The sequence below is a fragment of the Falco peregrinus genome, chromosome 11 (genome assembly GCF_023634155.1).
Source record: "Falco peregrinus isolate bFalPer1 chromosome 11, bFalPer1.pri, whole genome shotgun sequence".
Lineage (NCBI taxonomy): Eukaryota > Metazoa > Chordata > Aves > Falconiformes > Falconidae > Falco > Falco peregrinus.
In genome coordinates, this window is record NC_073731.1 from 3513939 (window position 1) to 3531242 (window position 17304).

General features: G+C 38.0%; 1 long non-coding RNA gene across 1 annotated transcript in view; it reads left to right on the forward strand.

Annotated features, from left to right (window-relative positions):
- The window catches only part of LOC114012521 (uncharacterized), a 451341-nt gene that overhangs the window by 350135 nt on the left and 83902 nt on the right, over positions 1-17304 (forward strand). The gene's annotated exons all lie outside the window — the stretch shown is intronic.

Below are 17304 nucleotides of genomic sequence, written 5' to 3' on the forward strand. Positions count from 1 at the left end.
TCTAGTAAATGGTATTTCATCCAAATGGGGCCAAAAAGAATTAAGTTCAGCAAAGAAAACAAGTTTCATCAGTTAAGGCAATAGAGCACAGTCCTGTAGCCAGTCAATAATGCTCAATTGACAGCCAGTCAATATTTGTACTGGATTAACTTTTCAAGGAATGTGGAGATTTTGGGTTTTTTTATGTAAACACTGTAAATAGGTTGGGACAGTAAAGTACGTTTACAAATACCACATGTCAGATTAGATTAGGATCACTTCCAGGGAACAGGATTTTTTCCTACCACGAAAGAGACGTTTACATCTTGTGAAATGAACACAGATATAAATTTTTTTGTTTGTCAAATATATTCAAAAATGTAGCTGGGCAGATCTCATGGCAATGCTGCACAGAACGCTTCAAAGGACAACTTCTGTCTGAGGCCAGATTCACTCATCTATATGCACTGCTCCCAAGCTTTGCCAGGCAGAGCTGTAGTTTAGATGGCATTGTGGCTGCAACTTGATTAGCATGCATGCTGTATGAATTGATTTAAATTTTCAGATTAATGTAACAGGAAAAGCTATTAAGAAATATGCTCAGTGTTTATGGTACTTGTTCCTTGCTGAAGGATTAAGCAATATGCATAGTGAGGACTGAAATGAGACCAAAATGTGCTTGTTTCTAACATCTGTAGCACTGGAACACTAGGCTCCATCTATTCGTTTACAAGTCTTGCAGCTTTTCAGTGGCAAGCCTAGCACCCACTCTAACCCATTACAAAAAAAAATAATAATAATCATTTACTATTTGCAAAACTGGAATCAAACTGTACAAATGTTTCAAGAATAAAGTACAGTTATTTACAGTGCCTTTTTTTTCCAAGATGTCCACGGTTTTCCTGACTTGCTTCTATATTATAAGAGGCTTGAATAATTTAAAGATTGAAGTATCAGAGGGTGTTTTGGCCTGTCCTGCCTGTCTCCAGGCATGGAAATGAGGGCGGGCAGAAGCTGGCAATGTCCAGGTCAGCAAAACAGCCCAAGCAAATCTGGTTTCATATCCATGAAACACAGGCATAGCATTAGTGAAATCCATACAGGTAACACACCACTAAGAACCCCTCTTGCTGGAAGGTAGATAAAAGGAATAGCAATAAAACGCAGTTATTTCTCCTGCTTCCCCCCCCCCCCCCCCCCTTACAAAAGGTAATTAGGCCATAAACAGAGGTCTGACAACTAATTTTATCTGCAGCAAAATTAATATCATAAGCAACAGATAATTTTAGCTGAGCAAAATTAAAAAATATATATTTTAATGACATTTTAAAACCACAAAATCTAATTTTTTTCCTGCAGAACTTCTCATACCTAGCTATTCTTATATCTGTGGAGATGCTCACTCATTTAGTGAATAAATGTTTTACTTCTGTATACTTCCTGCCTCAACAGCAGGCCTTGCTGGTCTCAGCCTGTGGTACAAAGTTGCTTTTCATTTCCTCTCTCTTGTACTCTGGTTCCTTTCAAAGAAGAAATGATCTGAGGGAAAAGACATTGCTTTTCTTACCTCTAAATTTTCATTGACATTAATAGCAGTCAGGTGGCCAAATCCCTGCACACAGCTTTGGAAATTTAAGGTTTGACTTTTTTTTTTCTGGGCAGATTCTTACGTTGCTAGAGTTGTGAATCCTCTGAAAAGATATTAAATATGCAACCATACCATGTCAGCAGTGCCTTGAGAGTTTATCTACAAAATTATCATCTACCTTCCAAATCTATAACCCTAAAATATTGATTGGTTAAAAGGTAGTGGATAAAGATTAAGACAGCACAGCAGCAGATTACCCTAATCAAATAAAAAGACTATTAACAGAGCTGCTCACAGTTCTAAAGATGTTGGTTTGAAATACAGATGTCTTAACCGAAGTGCTATGTCTCATTTTTTGAATGCATTTTTGAATGCATTTAAATAAATTACCAAATAGAAAGAAAGCAGAGAAAAACTCCACACATTTCAGACAGTAAATTTTCCATTTATAATAAAATTATTTTATGCATTTCGGTAAATAGTTGAAACTTTTTCAGATTTCATTGGATATTGAGAAGTCAAACACTGGATTCTCAGCTTAGCTCCTTAGACACATGCATGATTTTAAACCTGTGATTGTGTGTGCATACATCGTGAGCGTGTGTGATGAAAAAATAGGGACTGGATAACTGCTTGAGGGCAAAGCATGGTACCAAAGCCAGTACTTCTGCTTAAAGAGAGCTCGTTTTCAAACTGTGTTTTATGGTTTGGGAACAGTGTTTCTAGATGATGATTTTGGATAGCAAAAATTAAGGCAGTATTTACCAAAACCCAGGTCTTACTAGTTGGTTGGGGCCAAAGCAGTCAGGTTATCAGGTGCAGGGGTCTGCACAGGTATGGAGTGTCTCACATGCAGTGGATGTGGTCTGCTCATATCCAGCATCACGGATCAGATCCCCAGACCCTTAGTTTGATTTGGAGCCCCAGGATCCATTAGAAAATTGTCCCTCCTTAAAACCAGCACAGGTTCAACTGATTTGAATTTGTCACAAACATTTTATTTAGCATTGAAGGCCATATCCTTATTAACGTTCAGTAAGAGTAAGCTACTGGGAATACTACTTGGATAAGAGCGACATTTGTCACTAATGCTTTTAACATATAGTGGGAATTTTTATCCAGCCAAAGGCTGTGTGTGAGTGTTTATCCTCTTGAAAGAATTTCCCATTGAGTGACAGCTAAGCACGGATTGAGCTAATAACCCATGCCCTAGGTTATTGAAGTCATGGAGACAGAAAGAGAAAATAGGGTGGGTAATGTATTAATTTTCATCAGTTATGGACAATACTATTAAATTACTGACTCGTGTTGAAATAATGTGTCACAGATTAATAATGTCATTTCAACTTCCTAAACTTTCCTACCTAAAATTTTTGATTTAAAAAGAAAAGATTTAAAATGTGTGAAGAAGGCTTTGGTGATATGACTAATTGGTATGGAGGTCTTTTGTTTTGTGTTTGTTTTAAATTGCACCTAATTTTAAGTTGCAGTGTAAATGTGGTTTTAAAAGTTTTTAACAGTGATGTAGATAAATTTGGAATTAAAATTGAGATCTGAAATGTTGTGTTGCTCCACTTTTAAAAATAAGTTCCCTTCTGATTTGCAATTAAAATGTCTAGAATTTGCATAAAATGTGTGAAATTAGAGATAATTGAAATACAGTAGCTATAAATATGTCTACTCCATTTGAAAAATAAATAAAATGTCCACTAAAAGGGTGTGAAAGCCGTACCCCCTTCTCTTATTTCTCACATTTGGTTCTCTGGCATTTTTCACACTTTTATAGCTAATTTTTATTGCAAAAAAATATGTTACATTTGTAGCAGTTGTGGGAATGCAGAATAGCCCCTGGCAGCTCTGTAAAAAAATGGAATGTTAGGAACACATTTAGAAGAATACAGCTTTCAATTTCATCCACAGCATTGATGTCGCGGAATCATATTAAGTGTGATCTAACAAAAAAAAAAAAAAAGCTATGAAAAATACTTTGAATAAGTATATTCATTCTATCCTGGTTTTTATGTTTTCATAACATAACAAGTTGTCATGATATAGTGTGTTTTCAGGGAACACGGTGAGAATCAAAACTTAGGTTAGCACCGTTCCTTGCTATGTGTCTCAAGTGCCACCGCTGCTGCTCGATCCATGGCTCTGCGTTTCTGTGACAGTATGAGTAAACGGGCCCGGTTAGACCGTGCTGCGTGCTGCAGCACGAGTGTTGGGGGGCTGGGAAGGGCGACCATCAGAGGAGCATTTCCCATTCCTGTACTGGAGAAGGACCGCCAGGCTTGTACATCCGCACAGGGAAGGTTTCACTTGCTTTTGCACCCTGAGAGCCAGTGCTATTTTGCACTTCGGTTGATGCCTGTTTCCAAATACTTGGTGAGAGTTACTGTCCATCGGCCAGCAGGCAGTGCTAGAGGTGATGCCTTCTTCCCAGTGCAGTGCCGTCCTCCTCACATACTCTGATCTCTGCTGGCCCAGCATGTTAGCGTTCAGCTCTGTTGCCAGATCCTTGGTTTTTTGGCTGCAGAGCAGAATGTTACTGCTGTCTGACCAAGCTGGCACAAGGAACCGTATCTTTCACAGATAATAGAACTGGAAAGACGGACCTCTACCGTATTGTCAAATTATAGCTTATTAGCGTATGCTCTCGTGAATGTCTGCCACTAGAGTCAAGGAGTATCTCACATAAAAATATTAAAGATGTTTCTCTTAACTCCAGTCTTGGAACTCAGAAAAATATTATTCATATAATACCCCATGCATCTTTTTTAGTGGAATCGCACTGTGATGTCCTGTCATTTTCAGTGCTGTGCAGTGTTTCTGTTACTGAGGAACACCAATCAACTTCAGAAGAGCTGCTCTGGTGTAGAAATGGGCAGCTATTCAACTACTCTGCATCCAACACAAATACCCACTGCAATTTGATGTAATTCACACAAAACTGAATTGGAAGGCCTAGGTGAAGGTTACTGCACCAATTCATCAGTGCTCCCTGTCCTGTAACATTATTTCTGGAAACCCTGTTTTCTGGAGGAGTTCCTTGTAGAGGGAATTATGCCAGAACAAAGGAGTTTCCATGCAGGTACTATCCTGAGGGTAACGGAAATTCAGCAAGTTTTAATGTCATTGGCTCCTTCGGTAGTTCCTCCCTGTTCTCTGTTGTAGCAGGTGTCAGAAGAAATTTTGTTGTACCCTGGCTTGGGAATGTAACTCTTTCTCTGCCCCACCCTTTCCCCCGTCCCAAGTGTATTTATTAGTAAATCACCATGCTATGTTTTTTGGCAGAGGTATGGATGTATACTGGACTTGGTTAGGTGCCTCACTTGAAATCTTACATGATTCCTATTTTGGGGATAAGAATTATGAGGAGGAGACAGATTTCCAGGATGTATTTGAGGAGTGCTGAAATGTTAATGCATTAAGACTGAAACTGTGGGATTTAAATCACTACATTGAGTAGCATATAGTACAGAGAGATTGATCCCAGAAAGTACCAGAGAGGTTGTGTCTCATACAGGCCTAACCACTATGGAGTCATTCTTCAGAGACAGACCAAGCGACAGAAGAACCATAGCCTTACCTGCAAGGTGCCTTTTCATACATGCTTTTTTCTCTCCTTTTAAGTTGTCCTCAAGGAAAAATAAGAGCAAAAAGTCCCTGTGCTTCTCACTGCACATGTACAGCACTTCATAAATAATAGTAGCTGTTTTAAAAGCAGGGGACAGGCAGAGGGTTACAATGGATGAAAGCTAGTTAGTGAGTTAGCTAGATAAATGCTTTAAAGAACAGCAGCAAAGATAATCCTGCATTTATTTCTGGGGGATTCGCCAGATGACCCTTTTCTGTCTTTCCCAATCTGTGTTTCTTGAGTCAAAATAAGGGCTGTGAGGAAACCTGTAAAACAAACCTGCAAATTTGGGTTATTCCTATGATTTGTGATTGTCCCTCCTTTGGCTCATCACTTTCATTTCTGAGCATCTGCCGAATTTTGTGTCTGGTGCGCAGTGGCATTGTGAGTGAGCCATTGCAGAGGCTCTCTCTGGCACAGAGAGAGACTAGTTCGCTCTAAACTTGCTGAGTGACATGTGCAAAAATGATCATTTCAAGAGCCTTTTGTATAACACAAAACTTCAAGCAGAGAACCCAAGGCATTTCCTTTCATCAACCTGGTTCTAATTTGATCAAAGCACTAAAAAATTCAACCCGCCTTATTTCCTGTCCAGTTCTTTTACACTTTACAGCACGTTATATATCAATCTCATATCCCTGAATTTGAAGAAGCAACCAGTTATATAATTGGATCAACAGTTGCCAATCACTCTGGCACAGCACTGCATTATTACTAAGCTGACTATAATTTTGAAGCTCTTTTTTATTATGCGTATGACTATATTATCACTGTATACATATTAGGACAGCTGAATGAGCCCCTTAAGGAAAATAAGGGTTCAAATAACGTTGACAGGGTAGATAGAGTAACAGAGCTGAGGATTCACCCCTGCTACAACTGTATTGCCTCATGGCACATTTTCAAGAGAAAGGAACAGAACAGTAGCTGCGTGCTTTTTATTACTCCTACCCGCAAATGAGAATATTGCAACAGTGGTGAAGTTTGCCATCTTATGTGGTTAAGCAAATTAAAAATGGAATGTGTTTTCTGGTCTCAAATGTAATGGGTCACATAAGAATTTTGCATTAGTTAGGTCTTTAAGTCGCATTTCTTCACTCTCCAAACTCCCTCCCCACAGACACATGCACACCCAGAAGTTCAAAACAAAGCTATTCTGGCTACTGCACATGCAAGGTACCTTCCTGGTTCATTGTGCCATTGTCATTTGCATGTGACAAAAGCAAGCACTATTTCATTTCAGTAATTTACACAATTATATAGGACTGTTAAAAATGTTAAGTAAATAATGTTTTTTTCCCCCTAAGCCTGAGATGTTAGAGTTCTTTGAAAGACCTTGAATCTTGTCTCAATAGTATCTCCACAAATAAAACTGAGTGACAGCCTTTTAGAAAACTCCATGTTTTATACCATTAATTTACAGATAAGCATTGTTAGTCAAATAAGCATTTAATTCCCAATAGCCTGAATATTTCAATACCCTGTAGCAAACAAATAAATAGAATGTACACAATGGCAAACAAATTACGGAAAATATTCCATAGAGTTGACATATGAACTCATAACCTCTTAGGCAAAGGTGAATGACTATTAATGTAATTTCATTATTATAAGGACCTCCCTCCTTTTTTTTCTTCGTATGCAATTCATTCGTATGCATTAGCTTGAAAGAATTAAACCTGTAAATCATAGCTTGGACAATAATAATAATAATAATAAAAAGAAAATTGTATGATTTCTTCTGGTTTTGCCACTCCAAACTCAGACTCTTACCGGTGCATACCTGTTTCTGGTTTAGCTTTTTGTCTCTCTTTCTCTCTCTATGTATACACACAGACACATGCATATTTGTGTATATTTTTAGGTGTGTGTATATATGCTTTATATGAACATACACATATATACATTTACAATATAGACATTTTTTAAAGTACATTCATTTCATATATTTTCCATATGTGTGGGTGCAGACAGACAAAAACATGCATGTGTAAACATGTAATGTCTCTCCTCAGCAGTCTGACTGTGCCCTACAGGACTTCACCAGGAAAAATACGGGAGAAAAATGTAGCTTTAAGCATCTCACTGTAAATTAAATTGCCCGGTAATTTTCAGACAAAGTGATAAAATTCAGGTGAGAAGGTGCCTGGATTTAAAAGTCTGTGTGTTTTTCAGAAGAATCGGTTGTTGTTGTTTGGTTTTTTCTTTTTTTTTTTTTTTTTTTTTTTTTGTGGAGGGTCAGTGTTTCCTTCATGTTGTGTTTATTTAATTCTCAAATCAGAATAGGTGCCTGGCCCTTTGTAGCACTGTGTGTTGTACACAGGCTGATAAAATGAAGTGAGTGGGCTTATCACTTTTGAAGCCTGTTTTACAGTACTATATTTTTTCTTCAGCAATTCATGCTGTGTTTTTAAGTAATGCAATAAAAGCACTTCACCATCTTCTTGTATAAAATTGTTGCATGAGGAGCATGATCATCTTCATCTGCTGCTGTGTTCTTTCTTAAAAAAACCCAATGGCGCACACACAAAACAAGCCCGCACGCAGTTGAATAGCATGCCTATATGCAAGCATGTGCATGCAGACAGAACTAAATATATATCCTATGCTACAAATACAGAAATTGTATAATCTAACAAACAAGCCCTGCACCCTCTTCGTCCCCTCCTCTTCCCATCCCTAGGATAATAGGAGAATTGAAATTCCCATTTTCAGACTCACTACAGATTAATATGGTTCAGCATAGATACTTATTTCTCTGATAGTTTCCCATGCATCTTCACAGTGAAGTTGATAGAAATTACTACCGCAGAATGTGTAAAGCAGATGTTATCCCATTAATTAGCTCTGGACCTGAGCAGGCTCAAGACTTTCCCATTTTTAGGCCGATAGGAATTGGTCCCAGTGAGCGTGCTCCATATCCACATTTAGTATCATCTTATAAACAGCACTGAAAACACAGCAGGCCCTTGATGAAGATACATTAGCTTATTCCTAATTTAAAGTTATGTTGCTTAACCTTAATGTAATTGGTCACTGGTGACCAACTGTTTGTATAGTGAGTTGATGACCAAAGAGATGTAATAAATTATGAAACTTACTGCTTAAATAGAGGGAAAGACTGTTCTGTTAAAAGCCTTGCATGTAATAATGGCAAAATAATTACACCTCAAACAGAAGAGCCTTGAATCTGATAAAGCTAACAAAGTCTTTCAGATGAAGGTGTTTTCAGCCTGCTTTAAAGGACATGTATAATTTTTTTTTTCTCTCAGTGCAGTGTCTTACGTTGGCTGAATAGTCAACTTTCAAAGCCCAGCCTAATATTGATTAAAAATAAATTGGTAAATCAGGATACTTTCTTTTTGAGGGGCTGCAGGGATTAAAGTAATTAACCAATTTCTGTGGTTAACAAGAAACAAAAGAAATTTGCACAAATAATTATATTCTGTACATCAATTCAAAGTCACTGCTAGACATGTTTTAGAAAAGAGTTGATTAGCTGGTAGAATAACCAGGATAATAATCAACTATGGAAGTAAGTAATTGACACAACTTTAATGTTTAATAATGAATAGCATGCCAGGGGCAAAATAAAGGGAAATCTGCTTTCTGAGAACCCATTCAGACCTAAAATTTCTTAGGCCAAATATAGCAATTACTTGAGACTCCTGAACTGCTTCTGTGGTATTGTAGCAAAAGTAACAGGTGCAGTTAAACTGAAAGCTCGCAAGTGGCTGTATTAAATCTAGTAGCTCCTATATGCTGCAATTTAATTTTGAGCCTTTTCCCTGCTGAAGACTTAAAGGCTGCTTTTAAAAATGCAGAAATGTAATGAACACCTACTCTTCTATGTCTGTTTTTTGTTTCTCAGATGGCATTGTATTAACAAACTGTTCATTAAATCAATAAGAGTCAGGAATAAGTGTATGATTTGCTTGTCTCAGAAGCGATAATTTCTCTCTCTAAATATTTGCATTTAAAATTTGGGCTACCTCCAAATGCCCTAACTTCACAATAAAGAAATCAAGTTTATTTTTTTTAATTCTCATATTTCATTTCTTACAAGGACTTTCCAATAATTTAAACTATTTACAGTGCCTCAAAGATCATTATTTCCCCATGACTCCTCAGAGAAATATTGGAGCCACTCTATTTACTGCTGACATTAGATTTACCTTTGAAGACTGGTTTACAAAATGGAGACATTAGGATGTGAAAGTCATTATTTATTTTTTTTTAATGCTGCTTAGAATGCTAAGTTTTTCTGTTTGCTGTATTAGAGTAAACATCGCTATAACTACTCAGTTTGTTATGGAAACTTGAAAAACAGATGCATTAAGGTATTTTGTTTTTAAAAACACATGGTTCTTTATAAGGAAAAATATAAATACCATTTCTGGGCTTGTCACGAATGTATATTTAAAAACAACGCTCCCCAAACCAATGAATAAAAATGCTTTTTGGTGTTCTAAATGGAGGCAGAGAATTGCTGAACCAATAGAAAAGCAGGTGGGGTAACACATCCTGATTCTTATAATTGAGGCTGTAAAGAGAGATGAGAGATATGTGCACTGTTTGTGTCACTGTAGTTGTGATCTGTGAAAATAACTTCAGAGCAGCCTTTCTTAATATTAAAATGACTCTGTTGCTGTTCAACTAAAAATCAATACAGCTCACAATTTTAATAAGGAACATGAATCTGAAAATGTGTTTAGTATCAGGTTATATAAACACACCCTAATGAGATACTATAAAATCCATCACATTAAAGGCTGGTTCCTACAAGGTATATTAGCTAAAAATGTTCAATATATTAGGTCAGTGTACAGCACTACACATAACAAAGCAGGTCTGTCAAGGCGAGATGCATGTTTTGCCCCTTAAAACTGTTATGTTTTGCACATTTTATAAGGTTCTTTGAATACATGAATAAGATAAGTTATTCCCATCTCTTTCTTAAGCAATCTCAGAAATGGCTGTGACCTGAAATTGGAAATCTTGTAAACACCCATCCGAAGAAAATGTGTGCAGTTCTGTCTTAAAGAGATGGTACATGTTTAATTATCCCAACTTCTTCTGGGAGAATACCATTAACATACACATTAGCATCGTCCCATTGGTTCCTCCTGCTGCTCCACCTTAGGGGCAGCAATAGGAGCTAATCTTATTGCTCCCATGCGCATAATAATGAAATTTTGTCTTGTCTCTAAGGCAGTGTTCTTTGGTCTAAAGTACAGCAGGAAACATTTCTTTTTTCTTTTTTCTTTTTTCTTTTTTTTTTTTTAGAAAATTCCTGACCAACACGTTTAAAAAGATTTTAAAAATTAAAATTCTGCCTATATGAATACCAGAGCCTGCAGAACACACTGCTTTGACTTGCGAATCAAAATTAAGCAATTGTGCAAATAAATTGCTCTGTATTCACATATGGAATACAGTGTACTGGAGCTGTGGGTGTATTCAGCTCTTTGAAAAACTGGAAGCTGTGGATTTTATGTTATTTTATCCTGCAGTGTCCATGTAGGCTATTCTCAAAGAATAACATAGGAACAAACAAAAAGATACGGGTTTAATATAAAATACCTTTGCCTTTTTCTTGCAGTGTTCTACAGTCTATAATGGGGAGAGGGAAAAAAAAAAAAAAAACCACAGGCAAAAAAATACATGTGAATTCAAGGCTACTGAATTAAGGGAGGTTGTACCAACATTTCCCCCACTGTACATTATTTGTATTCAAGGTTTTTGAAATGACATTGTAATCTGATGATGCACCAGCCTATTATATTGTCTAGCAGGACAAATATCCTTGCGTTTTCTCTGTAGAACTAACACAATTTTTCCATGTCAGAGGTGCATAATATCCTGGCGGTCATAAGGAATGATGCTATTAATCCTCTTGGGCAATCTCCAGGTCTGATTATTAGGGAAATAAATTTGCATGCTGCATATGAGCTAGGTGAATCACCGAGAGCACAAATTATATTTCCTGACAGCAAGTTAGAGAATGGAGCCACGTCGCTTTTTTATCTTTTTTTTTTTTTTTCCTCTGAAAGCTATAGAATTTCAATTCATTACATGAGATTGGTTAGAATTCAAGTCTCTTTTTAAGTTGATATTAAGTTGAGTCTGTTATCTCTGTGAAGGCTAGTAGGTTCCCCTGAGTATCCACCTAATCACTACTTAAAAAAATCGAAACATATAGTTAGTGTCATGATTTAGGTACCAGAGCCACTTTATTTATCAGTGCAGAGTGAGGTAATTTCAATTTGAGGCTCTGTAGCCCTCATGAATTTAACTATTTTGAAAGCTTTCCCCCCTCTCTCTGTCTTTCTCTGCCCCTTTCTCTCCCCTGCTTTTAGTGTGCATATTGTAATAATGGTTATTCTGGGCACCTGTTCCACTGTTCTCCATGCATTTTTCAGGCTGCTTTATTTATCATACCATATATTTCATTGTATGTTTTGAAGATTTTTGGGTGAAGTGCTGTTTGGATTTCATTTAAGAAATTTGGCTGTATTCTCTGTGCCAGCAGTACTGCTAGGCTTTTCTGCTTTTCGTATCAATGATGAATGTATTTTTATTATTTTTACCGTTTGGCATCTGAGCAACCTTTTTGCATTATTAAATCTGAACAGGGAGAATGATAGCAAATGAGAGGAGAATAAATGGCTTTATGTCCTGATGTATTAATTAAGCAGACATTTATTATAATCAGGGTTTTATAGATGTTGTAAAAAGGTATTTTTTTCTTCCATGATATATATCCATGTATGGTAACTTTTGTGAGCTGTTTTGGATATTTCTAGCTTTAATAGATTTCTCTCTGAAATCTCAATCACTGGTGCTGTACTGTACATGCAGACAACAAGCACAACTGAGCCCTGGAGGAGTGAGTATAGAAGGATCCAGCTTGGAATTGAGTGAAGGATGTCTCGGTTGAAGGTGGTGGTCTATAAATCTGTACAGATCAGGTACAGCATTGAGTGTGGGGGATTCAGAAGTGTCTCCTCCTACTCAATGGAGCAGAGCAAAGCTTGAAGATGTAGAGAACCTCTACGCTGGTCAGAGCTGTAGGCATGATTGAAACAACAAGAGACAGGTAATGCGTCTGATAATGCCAAATTTGAAGTTTCTTAATCATATACTTATTCGTGAACTACAAGCAAAAGTACCAAAAGGAAAGGGATATATCTCTGACTCACAATTTCACGTGTTGCCAAATATACAGCAAAGGAAGCACTTTTAATCATCTTACATGAAATCTATTTAGGATTTGTCTATTCTCTCATCCGTTGGGTTTCTTTATGCTTCCTGAGCATAGCTGATGCCATTTCTTTCCAGAACAAAGGTCCTTTTGTTTGTTTTCTTTTTGTTTGTTTTATTAATTTTTTTCTCAGCATATGGGTTGTACTTGTTCACAGACAGGAAGTATTTCCCACATTTAGGAAAAGGAAATAGCCTTTGGAGAAAATTCAAAGAAAGTCCATTGGGGAGTGACTTGCCTGTTCAGAGTGTTATTTCCTATTCCTGAATAGAAACATCAGACTTATTTTTGGCATCAAATACCAGTGCTGCTATAAACACTAGCCTCTTTAATTCCCATCTTGTAGTGAACATTTATACCAGTAACAGAGGGTGTTTGTTGCTCTCATGAAAGGGGAATGGGTTATTAAAAAAAGGAAAGTTTTAGTAAAACTGTAAAATTGCCTCTCTCCTGTTGTCTGTGACCTAGCCAAGATCGCACTGATAGTCCTGAGCCCCAGAAATGAAATGAGGGGCCTATTTAAATGAGTTGTCTGTGGTTTTGGAAGTCATGAGCCTGGTATCTGGCAGCAGAGCCATGACCAGTTCCTGTTACAGAGCTGCCTGTTCTCCATCTGCAGTGGAGGAGGCCAGCAGGAAAATGATGGGCATTTTAATGGGTGCTGCTTTTGGGGTGAGGCTGAAGTATAAGGCCATTTATGTTTTTATAAATTGTAATAAATACATAGAATCAGCTGGTGATAATGGAATATAACGATGCCTAGTCTGGCTGCCTCTCTGCAGCAGTAAATCCCAAACAGTGTGTGGGTAACGATTGGCGGAAAGGGCAGAGTAGTAAGAGTCACAAATGAACCAAAGGATGGCAGCTAGTAAAGCTTTTATTTCAGACTTTATCTATTACTGCCCCTCATCATCACACAGTGAAAATACTTTCTTGAAAATAGAAGAAATGAGTTTTGAACTTGAATAGACAGGGAAAAAAAAATCGAATTGAAAAGATTAAAAACACTAGTTTCTCTGAAAAAAACAGTGGGTCTCATCAGTTGTTCCTTTGGATTTCTCCTTGTCTATTAATGTCCACAGTCCGTCTGTATCTTAAACCTTGCATCTAGCAGATCTCTGCAAGCACACAAGGGAAACCTGCCTAAATCAATTGTGCCTGTTATGTTCTGTGTTGACACACAGCCACGTGTGCCAGTGCATCAGGATTTAGCAGCGAAGCTTTCCTCTGCTGCAATTTCTACACCACCACAAAATCAGAGCATTTTGCCAACTGGAGCTTTTACCTTCATTATGGAGAGCTTTTTCTGAAGGTTCATAAGCTTAATGCAAATGCATATAACACAAAGCATGTACAATGTTGATCCCAGGGGGGCTGTTGCTCAGCTCTTATGAACATGAGAAACCTTTATAACTTGTGGAACTTTACCTGGAAATTAGCTGATTCTGTTAAGGAGAACAGCTACACTATCTGAACTCTTGTGTCTTCCATTAAACTTTTAATTGTCATTCTGTAGTTGCTAATATTTTGGTTTAAGTAGCATGAAAATCCAGAAACCATTCTAAAACCCAGAAATAATGAGACATAGCTTCTCTCCTGCCTGTCTTAAGTGAGTTTGAATAGATAAGGGCATGTGAGGTCTAGAAGGGGGCCAGTCCTCCTGGCTGCTGTTTCTGGGATGTGAACTGAAGAGGCTGGCACACACAGTGCTCAGTAGCTCGGTGCTACATCTATATTGCTTGTGGATGCATCCTAAGAAGAATGGTGAAAGGGAGGGGGAAAGTCCCAAACCAACCCCAAGCAAACAACAAAAGTCCTCAACCCAGAATATAACCCCTGGGTTAAATGTGTCAGAGGGAAAAGGCTTGCTGTGTCTGTGCCACTACCTGCAGTCATGTGTAGCTGAAGGCTTTGGCTTGAATTCCGGGCAACCACTGTGTGCCATCAACTTCTGTTCAGTGACCTGTCATAGCAAAGAAGGAATTTCACATGGCCTGAAAAACTGACAGAACAGTTCACCTTTCGGGGAAATGTAATATTTTCTGATAAGGAGCTTATGTTAGTTTTCTTAGCAAATAGCCTGAAAGCATTTCTGTCTGTGGCATTTCTAGATGTGATAAGTTGAAGGAAACATCCTTGACCATGACTTAACAAAACAGGCCATTTGTTTCATGGGGTAGCTGTTTCCAGAAATGTAAATAAATGGCAACTTAAGGATGATATAAAATAAACGATTACAGAGGCAGCCCAGAGCTGCATTGTTTCAGAAAACACAAGGCGCTATTTATGGAGCTGTAAACAGAGGAGTGTGTTTATTATTGCACTTGGAATTAAATCAGAAAGCCAGAAAGCTGAAGTTTTGGGATAGGTTAGTCCACATTTTAGAAGTTCTTTGGGTCAGGTTACTGCTAGTGCTGCATGTTTGTTTTGAAATGAATCAGACCTTTTTGTGAGGGCAGTGCACCTATCTTGCAGGGCGTAATTCTACCATTTATTTTGTCACCTCCTTGACATGAATGAAGCTGTGGGAGAGATGATGAGCACAGCTGAGGTCATAAAATGTCCGGGTTTTGTTTTATGTACAAGTCTCAAGTATTTTGAAAGTGTAAATTTAGAGCCAAGTGTGTCTTTGTAGAAACTGGTCCCAGTCAGGGCCCTGCAGTCAAACCTTTGTGACCTTCTCTGCAGCTGTTCCCGGCTTGTGGCCGATGTCTGTGTGTACTGAGCTGAACCTCTGACGCAGTCCTGCGAGGTGAACAGAATCCAAGCCTGGTGCTCAATAGTGCTGGTGGAGACTGGTTTTGTGGCTATGGTTATTCTGGATTTAGATGCTTTTGTTCTTGGCAGTACCTAGCTCTTTAAGAAAGATCACCCAATTAAATAGTATTATTGGTAATAATGTGCCACTTGGTTTAAAACTTATTAACAATCGTGGTAATTATTAGAACTGTATTTTTGCAAGTCTCACCTGTACCATATGTGCCCCTCTAAAGGAAACATGCTTGGCTCATCTAATACAGTGTTATAAACTGTGTTACACAGCCTTTAAATTGAAAATGCTTTTCCCCCCACTGTTTTACTGGTATTCCTAAACTATTACACTGCATTTAAAAATGAATTGTGTGCAATGACATTAGAGACGGGGGTTAGGCTTTCTGAGCTGCTACCAGTGACATATGACTGTAGTGACAGACAGTCAGCAGTATTCAAACTGAATTAATCTGAAAAAGCAGCAGACTTCAATGTGGAGTTTAGGAGGAGGCTGAACAGCTACATATTTACAAAAGGGATGTCACTGAACCATCTTTCTACCCAGGGATAGCCTATGGCTACTTAATACTTTTAAACCAGTAGTGGAAGGATTAAATACACCTGAAGTCAAGTCTTTGAGGCCGTCTCCCTCTTGTGCTTTTTTTTCCTTACTTGAGTTGCACCTCAGCAGCTATTTTTTTGAAGGGCTGTGAGAAAGGGTGGGTATTCTGATACCTTTTATTAGAATTGCACAGAAGTAGGAGAATCCTCACAGAGACGCTGGCTCCTTCTGTTGCCTTTGAAAAGTTAAGACATGTGAGGCTACACAAGAAACAGACACTGCAGTGGAGGAGGAGGGATATGGTAATAAAGGTAATAACGATACCTTAATTTAACAAATATGCAGTGCTAATTATGTAAACATGTGAGAACTCTAAAATCTTTTCATCATGTGTGTCACACAATTGAAGTATTTTACAGCCTAATTCGAGATTATACAGTAATAATGTTATTTTATATTGGCTAGTTGACAAGCATAGGCCAGGGCTGTCTATCAAACAAAACTGTTGTGCCAGATTGTATCTTGGCGATAAGCACAAAAGAAGAGCCAGTCAAATTCTGTTTACATATTAATCACTGAATCAGATTTAGTTCTGTACTACAGACATTTCCTTAATGGGTAGCTGTAAAGGGGGACAAAACCCCCTGTTTGTGCTTGGGTGGGCCATGTTTTAAACAAAGTGATTTTTACAGAAAGTTTCTATGAAGCTCCAGATCAGATTTAGCAAAGGTACCCAAGAGATCAAGTTTCCATTCAGAGGGATTTAGGCAGCAATAGCTTTTCTCTTTTATCATTATTAAACTTTTTTTCCCTTTTTAGCTCACAGAGTTTGAGATAGATGTATTGAAAACTGGCAGGATTCTGACACCTTAGCTGATTATAGAGCTTTATTTGTACTTTTGTGTTAACATGATGTTATCATCTCCTAAACAAAATGAGCATGATAAGCAAATCAGAAAACCTGGACGGGTTTGGTGGCATAAAGTGGAAAACACTGTTTTCCCCACGCTGAAGTACACCCAGCAATTGGTATTAATTTGCTTGAAGTCATTTGGTTCTCAGTCTCATATCGCAAATTCTCCTCCCCTTGCCACCACAGTAAACAGCACTCTTTGCAGAAGTCTGCAATCCTGGCCTCGGTGACGGCAATGGAGATGCCAACTTCAGATCGGCGCGAAGGGATATTGCTTTAGATATGCCTTGTGAGACTGGACTGTCAGTCTCTCCAGCCCCAAATCCAGCTTTTGGGAATACTCAGTACCAAATTACTCAAGGGAAGACACAGACGTCCTGTATTGCCCAAAGAGGATGTTTCTCTCCAACCTCCATCAGCCCATGGTTCGTCTCTGTCAGAAAGCATTAGGATTTTCAGCCTGCCTAAGATATTTATCTTAATCCTAGCTAGGATGTCCCCATTATTCACATAAGCATCTAAATTAAACTATTTTATATCATATTAAGTCCTTAGCCAGAAGGATATCTTATGGCAATCAGTTCCATAGGTTAATTATGAACTGTGTAAAATA